Source organism: Pan troglodytes, chromosome 5, assembly GCF_028858775.2.
Source record: "Pan troglodytes isolate AG18354 chromosome 5, NHGRI_mPanTro3-v2.0_pri, whole genome shotgun sequence".
NCBI classification, from domain to species: Eukaryota; Metazoa; Chordata; class Mammalia; order Primates; family Hominidae; genus Pan; species Pan troglodytes.
In genome coordinates, this window is record NC_072403.2 from 164506010 (window position 1) to 164523391 (window position 17382).

The 17382-nt window shown below is 37.4% G+C and overlaps 1 protein-coding gene and 1 pseudogene across 7 annotated transcripts in view; one reads left to right on the top strand and one right to left on the bottom strand.

The window, feature by feature from the left end:
• The window catches only part of SYNE1 (spectrin repeat containing nuclear envelope protein 1), a 518706-nt gene that overhangs the window by 422477 nt on the left and 78847 nt on the right, over nucleotides 1-17382 (bottom strand). The gene's annotated exons all lie outside the window — the stretch shown is intronic.
• On the top strand, nucleotides 5930-6323 carry NANOGP11 (Nanog homeobox pseudogene 11; annotated as a pseudogene).

Below are 17382 nucleotides of genomic sequence, written 5' to 3' on the forward strand. Positions count from 1 at the left end.
CACTTGTGATCATGTTACTTTATGATACTCCAGCTTAGCTGACTGGAGTGAGAGATTCTCCTGCTGGCCTAGAAGAAGCAACCAGCCAGGTTGTGAAGTTCGTTGGCAGAGGGTCAATGGCAAGGAACTAGAGGCTCCCTTCAGGAGTGAAGTGCAATCTCAGTGAACAGCCAGTAAGACACCAGGCCCTTGTCAAACAGTCACAAGGAATGAATTCTGCTAACATTGTGACAGAGCCCAAAAGTGGATTCTTCCACAGTTGAGCATCCAGATAAGAATGAAATCCAGCTGATGCCTTATTTATAGCTTTGTAAGACCCTGAACAGATAATGCAGCTAAGCTTTGCATGGACTCCTGACATGCAAACATTTGGAGATAATAAATCATTGTTGCTTTAAACTTCAAGGTTTGCGGTACTTTGCTATGTAACAAGAGGAACTAATATAGAAAGGAAAAGAGGTAGGGTTTGGGTAGGCTTTAATTAAAGGTATAAAGAGATAATAATGATGTTGGTAGTTTGACAGGAACAGCGTTGAATCTGTAGATTGCTTTGGGCAGTATGGATATTTTAACAATATTGATTCTTCTCATCCATAAGCATGGGATGCTTTTCCATTTGTTTGTATCATCTATGATTTCTTTCAGCAGTGTTTTATGGTTCTTCTGGTAGAGATCTTTCACCTCTTTAGTTAGATGTATTCCAAGGTATTTTATTGTGTGTGTGTGGCTATTGTAAATGGGGTTGTATCCTTGATTTGGCTGTCAGGTTACAAGTTGTTGGTGTATAGAAATGCCACTGAATTGGCCAGGCGCGGCAGCTCACGCCTGTAATCCCAGCACTTTGGGAGGCCGAGGCAGGCAGATCACGAGGTCAGGAGGTCAAGACCATCCTGGCTAACACGGTGAAACCCTGCCTCTACTAAAAATACAAAAAATTAGCCAGGTGTGGTGGCGGGCCCTGTAGTCCCAGCTACTCGGGAGGCTGAGGCAGGAGAATGGTGTGAACCTGTGAGGCAGAGCTTGCAGTGAGCCGAGATCGTATCACTGCACTCCAGCCTGGGCGTCAGAGTGAGACTCCATCTCAAAAAAAAAAAAGCCACAGAATTTTGTACATTGATTTTGTATCCTGGGAGGGGGTGTGGGTTGAAAAACTACCTATTGGGTAATATGCTCACTAACCGGGTGACAAGACCATTCATACACAAAACTCAGCGACACACAATTTACTCATGTAACAAACCTAGACATGTAACCCCTGCACCTAAAATAAAAGTTGAAAAAAAAAGAGAGAAAAGCCACACAGAAGTAGTTTAATACCTTCAAAAGAAGAATTGAATTTTATCCACCCCACCAGCATGTACTAAGTATCAGCTGTTCACAAACTAGTAAACGCTATGTTGTGGGGGACATAAACAAGAAATAATTTCAATCCCTCGCCCTTTGAGGGATGATACCCAAATCTCTGTCTTTGTCTCTGACCTTGTCTGTGCTTCAGCCCAGACCATTTGCTTGTCTACTAGAATGTAAAGCCCAGGAGGACAGCAACCTGGTTCCCAATGCCTGCAAGTATGACCAATAAGAATGAATGAATAAAGAAAATAAATACAAAACCTTTTAATTTGGAGAAATTTTGAATCTATCTATAAAATTGACAGAATCCATGACCTCTAATATATTTTAACATGCTCATTTTCAAGTGTATATAAAAAACAAATTGGTATAAAAATAAGTAGCACTTCCTATATACCAGGCACTGACGTTTAGATAAATCAATCACTTGATATTTTAATTATCATTTATTTATCATTATATATTACATATAATATTATATATGTATTAATCCATTAATTCTTGTCAAGATCTATGAGCAGGAACTATTATAATGCCCATTTTACATATAAAACTGTCAAGACACTGAACTACCAAGGTCATCCAGCAGCACAGCCACGTTGTAGACTTCAGATATCTAGTAGTATACTATGCCATTATACTGTCACTCAAGGGTAGCATAAAAATTACCACATTCATCTATCAAATATTAATCTCATGAAAATTATAAATTTATAGTTCAAATTTTTTGACCTGAGAATCTTTAGGTTGTCTAAATAAAGTTAGGTAGCGCGGCAAAATGATCTTAACCAATCAAGGTAGGTTGGATGGAATTTGGAACTTTATAATGCATAAAATCCAATTCAAAATCTAAAATAGACACAGTTAGATTATATGTAAATTGTTTACACTCAACTTGAGATTATACATTCTTTTATAAACATCACAAAATACCACTGTTTAAAAATGTTAATATAAATTGGCATAATATGTTAATGTTATACTGTCATAAAATTAAATATATAATCTGATGATATATTACTTCTTAATATAAATTGTTATATTTTCACTATTATAACCTTTAATGAAATAATAATAGTATTGTAACAATTTCATCTGGTGGTAAATCTCTGAGTTTATAGTTAGACTTCAGCTAAATGGCCTTTTTTAGAATCCTCAAATTATCTTTTTTGTAGCACAGCATATATTTAAATGTTAAATTCTTTACGTGTTTCCTTTTTTACTATGGTTGCAAAAACAGATTTTACTAGGTCCTACAATTCACTTTTTGTATTATCAAACGTAGTCAGCTGAATTCTAGGTAAATATTTTTCTGATTTTACTTACTATTTTCCTGAAAGAAAAAAATTGTTTAATTTAATTATTCAGCAAACCCTCATTTTTTATGTAAAACTTGAAAACCTTACTCCCAAGATTTGGTAGTTAAATCTGATACCAACAACATAAAATGTTCAATTTGTAGAAGTAACAGAAACATGCAACGGATGTCTATCAACTTGTGTTAAAAGTTTAATGAACAATAACATTTCTTTTTAATGCTGTTGACAGGGAACAAAATGAACCTTCACGACTAGGTCTATAAAGTTCTTAAGTACAGTCATGCACTGCATAATGATTTTTTGGCCAATGACGAACCTCATAGATGACAGTAGTGCCATAAGATTATAAACACAACTGAAAAATTCCAGTTGTCTAGTGATGTCCTGCCATTGTAGGGCAACCCATTGCTTTTTCTATATTTAGACATGTTCAGATACACAAAATACTTACCATGTGCTACAATTGCTTACAATATTCAGTACAGTCACATGCTGTACAAGTTTGTAGCCTAGGAATAATAGGCTATATCATGTAGCCTAGATGTGTAATAGTCTATACCCTCTAGGTTTGCACAAGTACACTCTACAGAGTTCCCACAATGATGAATTCACCTAGAAGACAAATTTCTCAGAATATAACTCCATCATTAAGCTACACATGACTTTATATGTCATTATATTTAAGAAAACAGTTTAAATATATTTAACAAGTAACAACTTTATTAACAATGTTTCTGTCTTCAGCTTTTCTGCTTAAGAAGAGTTATGAGAATTCAGACCAATTGCAAAGGCATCGTAAAATGGATGAGATGACAGCAGCGTCAGGGTAGAGGAGAGGTGTGGCTGGGGAAGCCACACTATAATTTGGGTGCCGCACAGCTGTGATAGGCTCTGATTTAAGACCAGTTTTTGGTGTGGGTGATTATTACTGGGTAGAATTGGTTCAAATTCTCCTTCTCTCTTATAACCTAAATCGTAATTGGTTCCTAAAGGCCAGACCGTGTAACATTAAAAGCAACAACCACAGAGGAGTTCCAAATACTCTCTGGGTCCTTCATCCTTGAGGCTCGCATTGCTTGTATTTCAAAAGCAGTTGGTCCTACAGACCTCAGGAATTGGAGTCAGCTGAGGCTATATAAACACCTAGCTCTGGGTAATATTATACCGTAGTATCCCTCTGTAGAAATGAGTTAAAAAAAAAAGGGTTCTGACTCAGATATTCAATTTCTGCATTTCTTTGCCCATTTTTAGATATTTTCTCAGTGTTTTGCCATTTCAGGGCAAGATCATGACATACAACAAATGCACAAATGAGGCCCAATTTAGCAACTGTGATTCCATTTGACTATTAGGAAACTCTCATAACTGATGATAGTTCACATGGTTTTCTTCCTGATGAGTTATACTAATAGTCACCTGTGGGTACTGCACAATTGTGGTTTACTCTAGGTGACTTAAACATGCACCTGGAAGCACAAAGATCATAATAAAAGGTGGCTTGGGTTACTGTGCAGCCATTGCAATCAATCACAAATAATATATTGTCTAGAAACATGTTAAATATACTTTTAATTTTACCTTACACAACAAATGTACCAACTAAAATGTGATGTAAAACTGTGTCACAGGGTCCTATGACCACTGACTTTTAAATAGATTTACTAAATTACAAAAATATTAAAATACATGACAATATCCACTTAACAGATGGTATGTTTAAAATTTGGACAGTAAATGAAATTAGTATATTTTAATATATTGAGTACATTCTTCCATAATAATTTATTACTGAGTGATATAGCATTTCATGTATCAGTATGTACATAATAATGCATATGTATTTTCATCAGAATCATAAAATATCATAAAGAGCAAAATAGTAAATGTCTAGAAGTATCCATCTGTAATTAATATCACATTTAATATATATATTACCAGGAAGAGTCTGGGTGCTGTGGCTCATGCCTGTAATCCCAGCACTTTGCAAGGCCCAGGCAGGAGGATCACTTTGAGGTCAAGAGTTTGAGACTAGCCTGGCCAACATGGTGAAACCCTGTCTCTATGAATAATATAAAAATTAGCCAGACATGGTGGTGGGCACCTGTAATCCCAGCTACTCGGGAGGCTAAGAAAGGAGAATCACTTGAACCTGGGAGGCAGAGGTTGCAGTGAGCAGAGATCACGCCACTGCACTCCAGCCTGAGTGACAGAGTAAAACTGTATCTCAAAAATAAATTAATTAATTAATACTAAGAAGAAAGAAATGCTGTTTACATAATTATATATAGGTAAGCATGAAATTGCAATCTCTGGCAAAATAAATACATAAATAGTACCATGCATTGATACATTTATAGGAGCTTGCAATAGGTTATGATAAACTTTTTGGGGTTTTATTTGCAGATTATTATTATGCCTAATAGGTTTCTTTAATGATAATGATAGCTTAAATACATGTCTTAAGGATTTAAATTATCTAAAAATATAAATGTAAATTTTCATTTAAAACAAATCACACATTTAAAATCACATTATTCCTGGTAGTATCTAATAAAGATTTTTCATCATTTTCGTTGCAGGCAAATACACCTCAATAAAATATTGGAATGAAATTGAAAAAATAGACAAATGCAGATTGAATTTCTTCCCACAACCAAATGATGTGAATACAAAGGGGAAAACAACAGCAAAGGCATACAGTGACAAGGTAATGATTACTAATTACCAAACACAGTCAAATGACTTGATTTGGGAACAGAATTATATTATCCAGATTGCATATCTACAATTACTAAAATTACCACCAACTTCATTATATATGGGTAGGGAATAAAGTATATTGAATAGTCCAACACAAGAAAATGAACAATTTACAGGTGCTTATAATTACTCAATGATAAGATTTTAAAATTGAATATATAAATGAAAGACATTTACAGGACCAGGCTGTGGCAGATTTCCAAATATGACCATAAATCCTTCCCATTGTGATCAGCGCATCCTTTGCAATGTGATTTTATTGCCTCTTCTCTTAGGAGGTGGTCTCATTTCCCCAGACCTTGAGTCTGGGCTGGTATTGAGATCTGCATTGATCAATAATATGACAGAAGTGATTTTAAGTGACATCTGAGGCTGGGCCTTAAGAGGACTTGAGATTCCACTTTGGCTATATTGGAATTCAACTCTGCTCTGAGACCTCTACACAAGGAAACTGGTCTAAGATCCTCGTGAATAAGAAGTCACTTGGAGGATAGATTCTAAACCTCAAGAATAAGAAATAAAAGTACAAATTGGTGTGATGAAGGTATATTCCTATTTTTGGGGATTGGGAGGCTTTACTTATTTTTAAAAACTCTATTGAGGTAAAGAGTTAAGCTGTAACATACTTCATTGATTTCCTCACCCTTTTTGGCTCTGTTTTACTATATCCCCTAATTTGTTGGTTGTGCTAATATTTGTAGAAAGAGGTCTTGTATTTGCTGCATCATAATGACGTTTGTGCTACTTTGACTGGTTTAAGTACAAATGAATGAAACAACCATTTTTCCTTAGTTGACTTTACCCTGATTTCACCTAGTGTTTCAATGAGTAAAAATACAGCTAAAAAGAAAAGAAAAGAAAAGAAAAAAAGTCACTTGGAGGAGAACTGAGGTACCTCAGATGGCAGCCAGCAACAGCTGCCTGATACATGAGTGAGCCGCCCTGGACCTGTCAGTCCAACTGATACCCCAGCTGCATGTAGCCATGTGAATGGGCCCAGGCACAGCTGGCAGAAGGAACACCCAACTCACTCACAGAAACATGAGAAATCCTAAACTGTTGTTGCTCCACACCACTAAGATTTGGTGGTGGTTTGTTGCACAGGAAAAGCTAACCAAAACAGAAATTGCTACCAGGAGTGTGGTGTTGCTCTAACAAAAATCTAAGACATATGGCATTGGTCTTGGAACCAAATAGGGGAAGGAGATTGGAAGGACACAAAGAGCCTATTAGTGGAGGCTGATTGGGCAGTGAGGGAACCGCTATTGGAAATTGGAGAAAGAGCCGTACATATTTTGTACATTATATATCCTGTCACCTGCAGTAACTTGAACTCATGATTCTGGCTAGGGAGATTTCCTTGCAGAATGCTGAAAGTGTCAACTGGCTTCTTTTAGCTGAACATTATAAGGTGCTGGAAGAGACAGAAATGAGCTGTTTCATTTGCAGGCACAAGGCAGAGGAAACACAGAGGCCTAGGATATGATGGACTGAAAAATAAGATATTTTGTTATTCCTAGTCTTTCCAAAAAAAAGATTTGCAAAGTAAGAAAACGCTTCAGGGTAACAGCAAATCGAAGGTATGAGTATTGTTGAAAACTCAGAAAGAGTTTGACTTGTTTAAACTCCACATATAAATGATATCACACAGTACCTTTCATTCTGTATCTCACTTATTTAATTTAGCATAATGTCCTTCAGGTTCATCCATGTCATTGCAAATGGTAGGATTTCCTTATTTTTTTATGGAGGAATAATATTCAATTGTATGTTTGTGTCATGTTTTCTTTATCTGTCATAATGGATGTGTTAATTGACTGTGGTAATCATTTCACAATTTATATGTATATCAAATCATCACACTGTACAACTTAAATGTATGTAAGTTGTATTCATCAATTATACCTCAGTAAGGCTGGGGAAAAAAGAGAACATTTGGAAAGATTTAAGGTAGTGCCCAGTTGACCTTCTCAACTAGACAAACCAGCTTTTAAGAATCTTAAGGGCACTGCCCACAGCAGCCTCATATGTGTCCAATCTTTATTTCAAAGCTGAGATTTTGGGGGCACAGAATGCACTACAGACAAGTTTTTAGGAAGCCAGCTTTCACTGAAGGGACAGCACCACTCCAAATGAACAGGAGACTGGAACCACAACTTTGTGTGCCTAGGAAGAAAGCTAAGAAACTATCAGTTGCAATCTTGAGCCATCTCTTACCAAGATAGCAAGGAACATGCCTTGCCCCTGGACGAAAGGAACTGGCCATGTGTGGCTCACTGGATTTCAGAATGGCTGGACCACAATTGCTCCCTCTGTTCAATTCTCTCACTCCTTGGACAGAAGCATCTATTGAAGTGACCCCACTCCTGCCTCATCACTGCATGTCGAAGAAGTGGGGAGCAGGTAACTTCTCTTTTTAGTTAACGGGTCTATGGATTGAGAGAAATTTCACCTGAGGAACCTCATCTCTATCTGGACAAGATGCAAATGATGCAACACAGGACTTAGAGCTTGATGCCAAACCGAAGGCTGGAGGAGACTTTTGATACCTTGAGAATGGATGAATGTACTTTCCATGCAGGAAGAAAACAAACAGTAGTGACCAGAGGACAGATTTTAAATTATGGCCACAAAATCCTGTGGTCCAACTATGCATCCTCTTTTGTATGGTGACTTTGTCCTTCCCATCCAGGAGTAGAATCAATTTCCCTTCCCCTTGAATCTGAACTCGTATGGTACTTGCTTTAATTAATAATGCAGCAGAAATTACTTTATGTCATCTGATTCTAGGCCTTAAGAGGTTTTGAAGCTTCTGTTGTAGCTGTCTTGGATATCCATCCTAAAACCTCTGTGCAAAGAAAGCAGTTTATATTAGAAGATGTTTCCATCTGTGGAAGAATTCAGATATCTCATTTGTTAGCTGGAACTAACCACCAGGCACGTGAATGAGGTCACCTTGGATCTTCAAGCTCAGTCAGCCCTGCAGATGAACTCAGCCACAGGTGAACCCAAGTGAAGTCAACAAACTGAGGCCTAAGACTTCGAGGCTGATGTGTCTGATACCTCCTCTCTCTCACATCCATACATACCTGATACAAATTCCTTGTGGGAAGAAAGCATTTTTCTCAATATCGTATTCCTAAAGTCAGCCCCCTGCCTGGTATATTGTCTTATATATGTGTCCTTATGAAACCATCCATATTTAACTGAACTAACCAGCAAATCCACATACTGTCAGAAAGGATGAATTCTGATTGGCTTAAGCCACAGAATTTTGGAGTAGTTTGTTACACAGCAAAGGCTAACTGAAATAAAGGCATTTACATGTGTGGGGGGGCGGTGGGGGTGGAGGGGTCCTTCTCTTCCTCCCTCACTCTGTTTTCCATAATGAAAAGATTCTAGGCTTACTTCTTTGGGCCTGTCTCCTAGGCTTTTCCTGTTTTAATCAGTCAAGTAATGGATTAAAAGTTGCAAAGAACAAGGGCAATCAAAGTTACTCTGCATGAGTTCTGACATGGATTGATGCGAAGGGACAGACGAGAAGAGAGAAAATTAATAGCTATCTACAGCTGTGGGCTTGAGGGAAAAGATGAGTTAAGAGAATTTTTAGGGAGTCTTGCCTGTGTTGAGTCCTCTAATGACTGCTTCAATTTTTTTTTTCAAGTGAATGTCAGTAAAGACTTACATTGCTCTTAAGACTTTCAGAATTGGAGTTGCATTTCTTTTGTATTTAAAACCAGTGGCTAGATTGAAAGAGCCCAATTTCATTAAAGTTATATTTGCAAAATGTAGTATCATTTCACTTTAAATCTAAGGCAGATGGGATGAAAGGAATATAATTATCTCCGTTCCTAAGTTACAGTTGCTTAACCTCAGCACTATTGACATTTAGGCAAGATGATTCTTTGTCGTGGGAGGTGGTCTTGTGCATTATAGGATGTCTAGCAATGTCACTGGCCTTTACACATTAGATACTGGCAGTACCCTACACCCTAGTGATATATCTATTTGAAAAGTGACAAAATATAGTAAATCTAAGACCTTTGCTGAAAGGTTATATAGAAATTATACAATTTTTCCAATATGAATTAAAGTATCTTATGATGTCTGAAATTATGTCATTCAAATCTGGAAAGTTTGGTCTCATGCGGTGGGAAGGTATAAGTGGGAGAGGGTCGATAGATCTGATAGTGTGTTTGATTTATCTTATAATTCTAAACCTCTAAAAAATATTTTAGAACTATATAAAGCAAAGTCTATTTTTTAAAAAACAAATATTTTAAAAATCTTAAAATTTACCAAATTTTAATGTATTTGTCACAATGGTGGCAGTTATATAAGGACACATATATTAGAAAATGTGCTAGGCACTGGGTTGGCTTCTAGGGTGACAACAATGTGGAAATGCTTTCATCTCACGAAGAATTTGTCATCTCGTATGTATGGGGGTGTGGGAGAGAGGAGGGGACAGATGCATCAGCCTTGAAGCCTTGGATGGGCCTCAGTTTTGTAACTTTGCAGTAAATAATTTGGTAGCAAAAAATTGACCTGAATTGAGAAAAGACTATTTATAGTCTTTCATTATTCCACTTAATGTGAAAATTCATACTTTTCTCTGCAGAAATATCAACATCTTTGATTGCAAGGTGCTGCCACAGACTCTGATTGAGAGTGAACCATAATAAATAGTATGTGCACCGTATCACGTTTCTAAAATCCAAAAGATTCTGAGTTTGAAAACAAAGCTGGGGTCCTTAGACTTTCGGATAAAGGGTTGTGTGAATCACACAGAAGTGCAGGGATGGAGATGTGCACTCAGAGAGTAATAATCACAATAGAGAGAACAAAGCAATCAATACAATGGGAGGAAAAACAGCACAGCTTATTGTGGTACTTCAAACCTTTTAGTTCTAAATCAAGACCACATTTGAACAGTTTCAAGCAGAACTTTTGTGGATTTTTTCCTGACACCTTTTCCTTCCTCTATTTGTGGATATAATGTTGCAGGAGACAATGATCGGATAGTAAAGTAATGAAAATACCTTTTACCTTGTATCTGTACAGCACTTGAACTTATTCATGTTTTGTATACATTTCTCATTTGGGTTCTCACAAATAACCTGCCACGTACACAGAGAAGACCATTAACTCGGATGTGAACAAGGAAGCTAAAGAATAGTGGGGGTGAGGAAATACGCCAGAAATCTAGAAACTGGAATGAAGGCTGAAGAGTTACAGAATAATGAACAGTATTTAGTAGTCAGATTCTTACCCTAATCTAATTTTGACCAGATCAATTTGCTGATTATTTGATTCACTAATTTAATAAATTCCACTGTGCCCCTCACGTGTACCAGCCGTTCTGCTGACCAGCTGTGGATGCAATCTGAGAGGATGGGTTTGGTCCCTGAGAGTCCATCAGGGTAAACAGGAATCAAAAAGAATTACATCACAGTCCAAGTTTTGTAAATGCAAAGAAAAGTTCAGAACAGTGACATGAAATATATTAGTATATTTAAAAAATATCACTTCTACATGATTAAAGATTATTCTTGTGGAAAACATGAAAGCCTACCCTCCTACTGTTTGCTACAATGGAAGCTAAGGAGAAAATGCTGCCTTCACATCTAAGAGTTTTCCTGCTGAATTACATATAAAGGTACATGTTAATGAAAACATGAAGACAACTGATCTCTTGGATGAAAGGTTATTTCCAATCAGAGAGCACACACAGAAGCCTTGAGAAGGACTTCAAGCTGAGGCTGGACAAACTTGCCACATGTAGCCAGCTCCCTCCTGTAAAATGTGGCATCTCCTGCTTTTGCAAGAAAGCCACCAAAACTATGAAATATTTTCCTGTTATGAGCTCTTAGCAATACCAGGGCACCAGAAAGAAAGGGAGTCTTGAAAAATGTCCTGAAATACTACCTTCATAGAACCACTTTATTTTAACCTGAAACTGTATTCCAATACCAAGAGTTTCAACAATTCAAAATACATTGTTTGGTGTGGAATGGGGAAAAGGGGGGAGAAAAGCTGGTCACAGTGTTCGTATATTTTATGTCCAATATTTAATCCAGACTTTTTAAAAACCCACAGTTCTCTCAAACAAACATGACTGTTCTCAGAGAGTGCTTTCAAAGTTTGGTCATTGCTTTTCATCAAATTACTGCTCTTTATCTTAAGTAGGTTCAGGATTCTACAATTTTACATTTTCACATTTTGGGATTTTGCATTTCAAATTACTGCTAATATTATTTCTTAGTCTCACCCTGTGATCTAAATGTTCCTTCTCTCTCTCTCTCTCTCTCTCTCTCTCATATAAATATTTATATTTATATATTTACATATTTATATTATATATTTATATATTATTTTACCAGTATCCAGCACGGATACAATAATTTGACACAATTTCACCTATATTTTATACTACCTGTCCCCTTGACAAGATGTAAAGAGAGCTACAATTTTAACAACAAAACTCATAAATCTCAGATGGAGATGAAATGAAAAACAGCAAGCACCTAAAAGAGTGAACCTGAGAAATAAGGTCAAATCACAGAGTTTAAAGAGCCAGTGTTAGAAATTGCAATCTCAAATTCAACCCCCGCCATGTAATTCAATTAGCCACTTGGAAGACCTGCACTCAGTGGTTAATCCTGCACAGAGCACCAGGTGGTGCTGTTGCTTTCCGCTGCTTCAGATCTAGCGTGGTGTTAGTGACCTTCCTCATAATAGAAGATCCACTGGACTCCAGAACCTGTGGCCACCGCGGCAGCTGCAGGGGTTTCCACATGAGACAGCAGCTGGTGGATGTCACAAATAAATTTCCTGAGTGTCAATCCAACCTCACATGCTCAAGTTTATTCGTATAGTAATGAATAATTTTAAAGGTTACTTTTAATAATAATAGAAATCTATCTTCTATTTAGAATGTATGTGGCAGGCATATGTTGCATATATTTACTACACATATTATCTAATTAAAACTTTGCAATAACCGTATGAGGAAATATCCTCCACCCTCACCAATTTTACACGTAAAGAGACTGGAGCAAACGAGGTTCATCAACTCCCTTGAGGTGACACAGACACTAAACGCGGAGCATGGATATCTGTCTGCCTCAAAAGCCCATATCTTCAATCACTTCATTCTACTCTCATGTCCAAATTGCCCATTGGGGTTTCCAGAATAACTTTACATATCACAACCTATCTGGAGATAGGCAATGTAGACGCAATTCCCAACTCACAGATGAGGAAACCGTGTCAGAAATGGGTATCTCAGCAAGCAAGTGCCAAAGTCAAATGAAACCCTCCTTACTCCCTTTCCCTGTACTATATTAAAAACGATATGGCCAGAATCCAGCTGGTCAATAGAGCACCTCCAAGCTAGGCCATGATGCTCAGTTATCTTCCTGAGCTACAAACTACAAAGAGTTCTTCTATCCACGGACATCTTGACCGCCTATCTCCAGTTCTTCAACCTTGTCTATCCTCATTCTCAGCCCATCTTACTACTACTCGAGCCTCCTCAACAGAGCAGGAAATGTTTATGGGAATTGGCTCACCTATGAATCCACAGAATAATCTTCCTTTCACATGTCTATATTTGCATCTGCCTTGGTATTATTATTATATCATGTGTCACAGGTCAGGATAACAGGGAAACAAATTCTAGAAGGAATTTTGTCAGCAGGAGGTTTTTTAGCATGTGCTCTCAAGAACTAAAAACTAAGTGTGGAGAAGCAGAATTAGGACACAGGGAGATGCTGGACTCATGCAATTATGCAGCTGAAGCTAGGAGAGTCTTTCAGAGATGTCCAAAATGAAGGCAAGGGGCTGGGACTTTGCATCCAGGTATTGGCCAGTTGCTGGATATGGGGTGGCCCTGGGAGGAGCTATAACTTGAGAAAGGCAGATCCCCGGGGCTGAGGACCAGTCCTAGGGAGAGGCTCAGCTGTGAGTCTTCAGCAGGCAACACTTGGAGAGCTGGGAATGAGGGCCTCAGAGCTGAGGGGCATGGTCTGCACTGTGCCCCAGTCATCTGCTGCACCAGCTACAATGTTAACTACTAAGCTCTGAAAATTTAAACAGTCCCAGTAACAATGAGAATAGCAGCACGGTCCCAATAATAATGAGATCAGTAGTTCTCATTAGTTGTATGCTATGTTCGATACACTGCATTCAAAGGGGGTCAAGATTTGCTCCTATTTCTATTTGGGACTACAGCCAAACACTTGACCACCAAGAGATGCTGCCTCCTCCATTTATTTCAAAATGAACAAAGTGTTCAAGGCCCACTTTTGCACTTTTCTGAGGACTGGATCAAAAGTCTGAGGACTTCTGGATCGAAAGATCGATAGTGCAAGGACAGGGAAGGGGCCATAGCTTTCTTGAGGCAGCCAATCATGGAGTTCTCCAAACCATCTTAGACATCTTAGTTTTTTTATCAGTTTCTTACTAATTCATATGCTTCCTCAGTTTAACCAACCAAACTTGATTGTATATTTCTACCCTCTGAGCCTGCCTATCTAAGGTACCATTTTACTTCTCTAACCAGACAACTTTGGCAGCCACTATCTAGTTCTCCCCTCTGACCTCCATATCATCATCCACCCTTTGCATAACTATTTCTCCTGAATATGATGCCATTTTTCCAGCTCTTAAACATCATCACCCAAGAGCCTACACAAATAAAAAACATGGATTGCCAAGTAGTGGCATGTAGGCAGAATCTGGGCCCCAAATGTATTTTCCTTCATCCCGCAACCTTCCAAGAAAACATTTTAATTTAAATGTTTGTAGGTAGGACTTAAGTTCTAATTTTTACACAGACCCATCACTTTCTTTTGTCTTTAACCAGTTACTTCTCAAATCACCAGAAGGTAATGAGGTTTAAGACATCTTAAAAGAGGAAGACTTATATTTCAAATACTCATAAGTGGGAAGTGAGATTTTGAAAAAGCAACATGATGAGAAATCTTAGGAAGAGCAAAGAAGTAAAATAGAGACTCTTGATTTTAAAATAAACTCATATTTTTTGTTACAATTATTATATCTTTGTCATAGATATGTTGTGTCTTTGGGGAAATTGGAAAAGATATTCTGTTTACATTCTCAATTCGTTCCCCCAGTATAAGCATATATCACATAACATTTCAGCCAATGATGGACCACATATACAATTGTGGTCCCATGAAATTATAATAATGTATTTTTACTGTACTTTTTATGTTTAGATATGTTTAGACACACAAATATTTAACATTGTAGTACAATTGCCTACAGTGTTCAGTACAGTAACATGCTATTCAGGTTGATAGCCTAGGAGTAAAAGGCTATTAACACATAGCCAAGGTGTGTAGTAGGCTATGCCATCTAGGCTTGTGTAAGTACCCTCTATGATGTATGCACAATGACAAAACTGCCTAATAATACATTTCTCAGAATGTATCTTCATTGTTAAGCAATACCTGATTGCATTTTAAATTAGTATATGTTAAACAAGTATATTATTTCACTGAAACCCAGAACAATTGGAACCCAAGAAAAGTTACTTGCAATGATGTAAAGACATGAATGAATTCATGTAATTTGATAAATAACAATATAACATGTTGGTATTTTTATATATAAACAAACATCATAACTAAATTTCAATGAGTTATAAGAATGCATGATATATTTTATATAAAACTTTAGAAAATATGAGAATCTACATCCAGAGTAAGCTTGTTATCAGTAAATTCCATGTAGAAAAACCACAATAAAACTTACTACTGTATCTACATTTGTTTCCTAGTAAGGAAAATGGTTCAGCTACCTATGTCCTGAAGGTTGTCACCGAAGAGAAACTGCTGTGATGCCAGAGGCAAACTTGAGTGCATCTGATTATCATCTTATATGTAAACATAGTGAAAAAGAGGTAAAATTCTGAGGCATCCTCACATTTTAAAAGAGATCTGAAAACAAAGTGATATCAGCAAGATGGCATAATAGCAGTTTCCAGTGCTCATTTCCTCACAGAGACATCAATTTGAACAACCCATTCACATGCAACAAAAATATCTGCCTGAGAGCTAAGGAATATAGTGCCTGAGTAGAGCACAGAAATAAACACATACATTGAAGAGGGTATGAAGAACAGTTTTATATTACCCACCCATATCACCCCCTTCCCAAGCCTGTACTGCATACCATGGAGAGATAACTTCCATATGAGGGAGAATAGTGAAGTGAGCACTTGACTTCAAAGTAGACTCCAGCACTTGCCCCAGTGAACTCTAGTGTCAAGTTGGCCCCTTCAGACCGAGGATTTGGGCCTGCCCATGCAGATCTGTGTTTCAGGACTGCCCTCACAGACCCAAGTGCCAGACCAACTCCAGTACAGGATGACCCCCATGAACTCAGACCAAAAGCCCACCCCACTGCCTGACTGTTTTCTGTGGACTCAGGTTTTAGGCCATCCTCCACAGACCCAGTCACCAGGCCCACCACAATGGACCATAGTCCCAGCTTTACTCCCATGGTCCAAAATATCAAGTCAGCCCCTATAAGCTAAGATGATGAGAGGACCATCTGTCCCCTGACGAAAACATCAGGCCAGTCCTCCCAAGGATTTCAGCAGCATGCCTATCCATGAACCCTTCCAGCTGACCTTTTCAGAATCCTTGGTCAGGCTGACTGATGAAGGGCTTTCCCTGCTAAGGCCAGTCTGAAGACTGGCAAATGTGCCTATGTCTTCAAATGCATAGGCACCAGCTCAAGGCCACAACAAACCAAATATCAGAGAAATATGACACTACCAAAGGGGCAAGTAAAGTACTAGTAACTGACCTTAAAGAAATGGATATCTATGAACTGCTTGAGAAATAATTTAACATAATCTTCTAACAAAGAAGCTAAGTGAGCTAAAGGAGAACACAGAAAGGCAACTAACCCAAATCAGGAAACAACACCTGAAAAAAATCAGAAGTTCAACAGAGAGACAGAAACCATACAAAAGAACAAAACAAAAATTCTGGAGCTGATGAACACAATAACTGAACTGAAAAAATTGCATAGACAGCTTCAACAGTAGGTTCAATCAAATAGAAGAAAGAATCAGAAAGCTTGAAGACAGGCTTGACATTATTCAGTCAGAGGATCAAGAATGGAAAAAAAGGATGAAAAGGGGAGAAGAAAGCCTATGGAACATATGAAACACCATGAAGCTAATCAATATACATATTATGGGAGTTTCAGGGAAGCAGAGATGGAGAAAGAAGAAGAAAGCTTGTTTAAAAAAAATAATGTCAGAAAACTTCCCAAATCTAGATTGGGAAATAAACATTAATATCCATGAATACCAAGAGCCCTAAAAAGATTAAACATAAATAGATCTTCACCAAGATACATTATAATCAAATTTTCAAAAGTCAAAGACAAAAAATTTTGAAAGCAACTAGAGAAAAGTGATTTGTTATGTATAAGGGAAACTCCGTAAGATTACAAGCAGTTTTCTCAGTAGAGACTTGCAGGCCAGGAGAAAGTGGGATAATATAGTCAAAGTGCTGGTGGGGGAAAAATACTGTCAACCAATAATACTATATCCAGAAAAGCTGTCTTTAAGAAATGAAGGAGTGATAAAGACCTTCCTAGATAAACAAAAACTGTGGATGTTAGTCCCTACTAGAACTACCTTACAAAAAATTAATGTTAGAGTTCTTTGAGTTAAAATAAAAGAAAGCTAATTAACAAAATGAAAATATATGAAAGTAAAATCTCATTGTAAAGGTAACAGTATAGTCAAATTCACAATATCCTAATACTGTAATGGTGCCATACAAGTCACTTTAATATAAAAGTTAAAAGACAAAAGTATTAAAGACAACTAAAGCTACAACAATTTGTTAATGGATACACAATATAAAAAGATGTAAATTGTGACATTAATAACATAAAACAT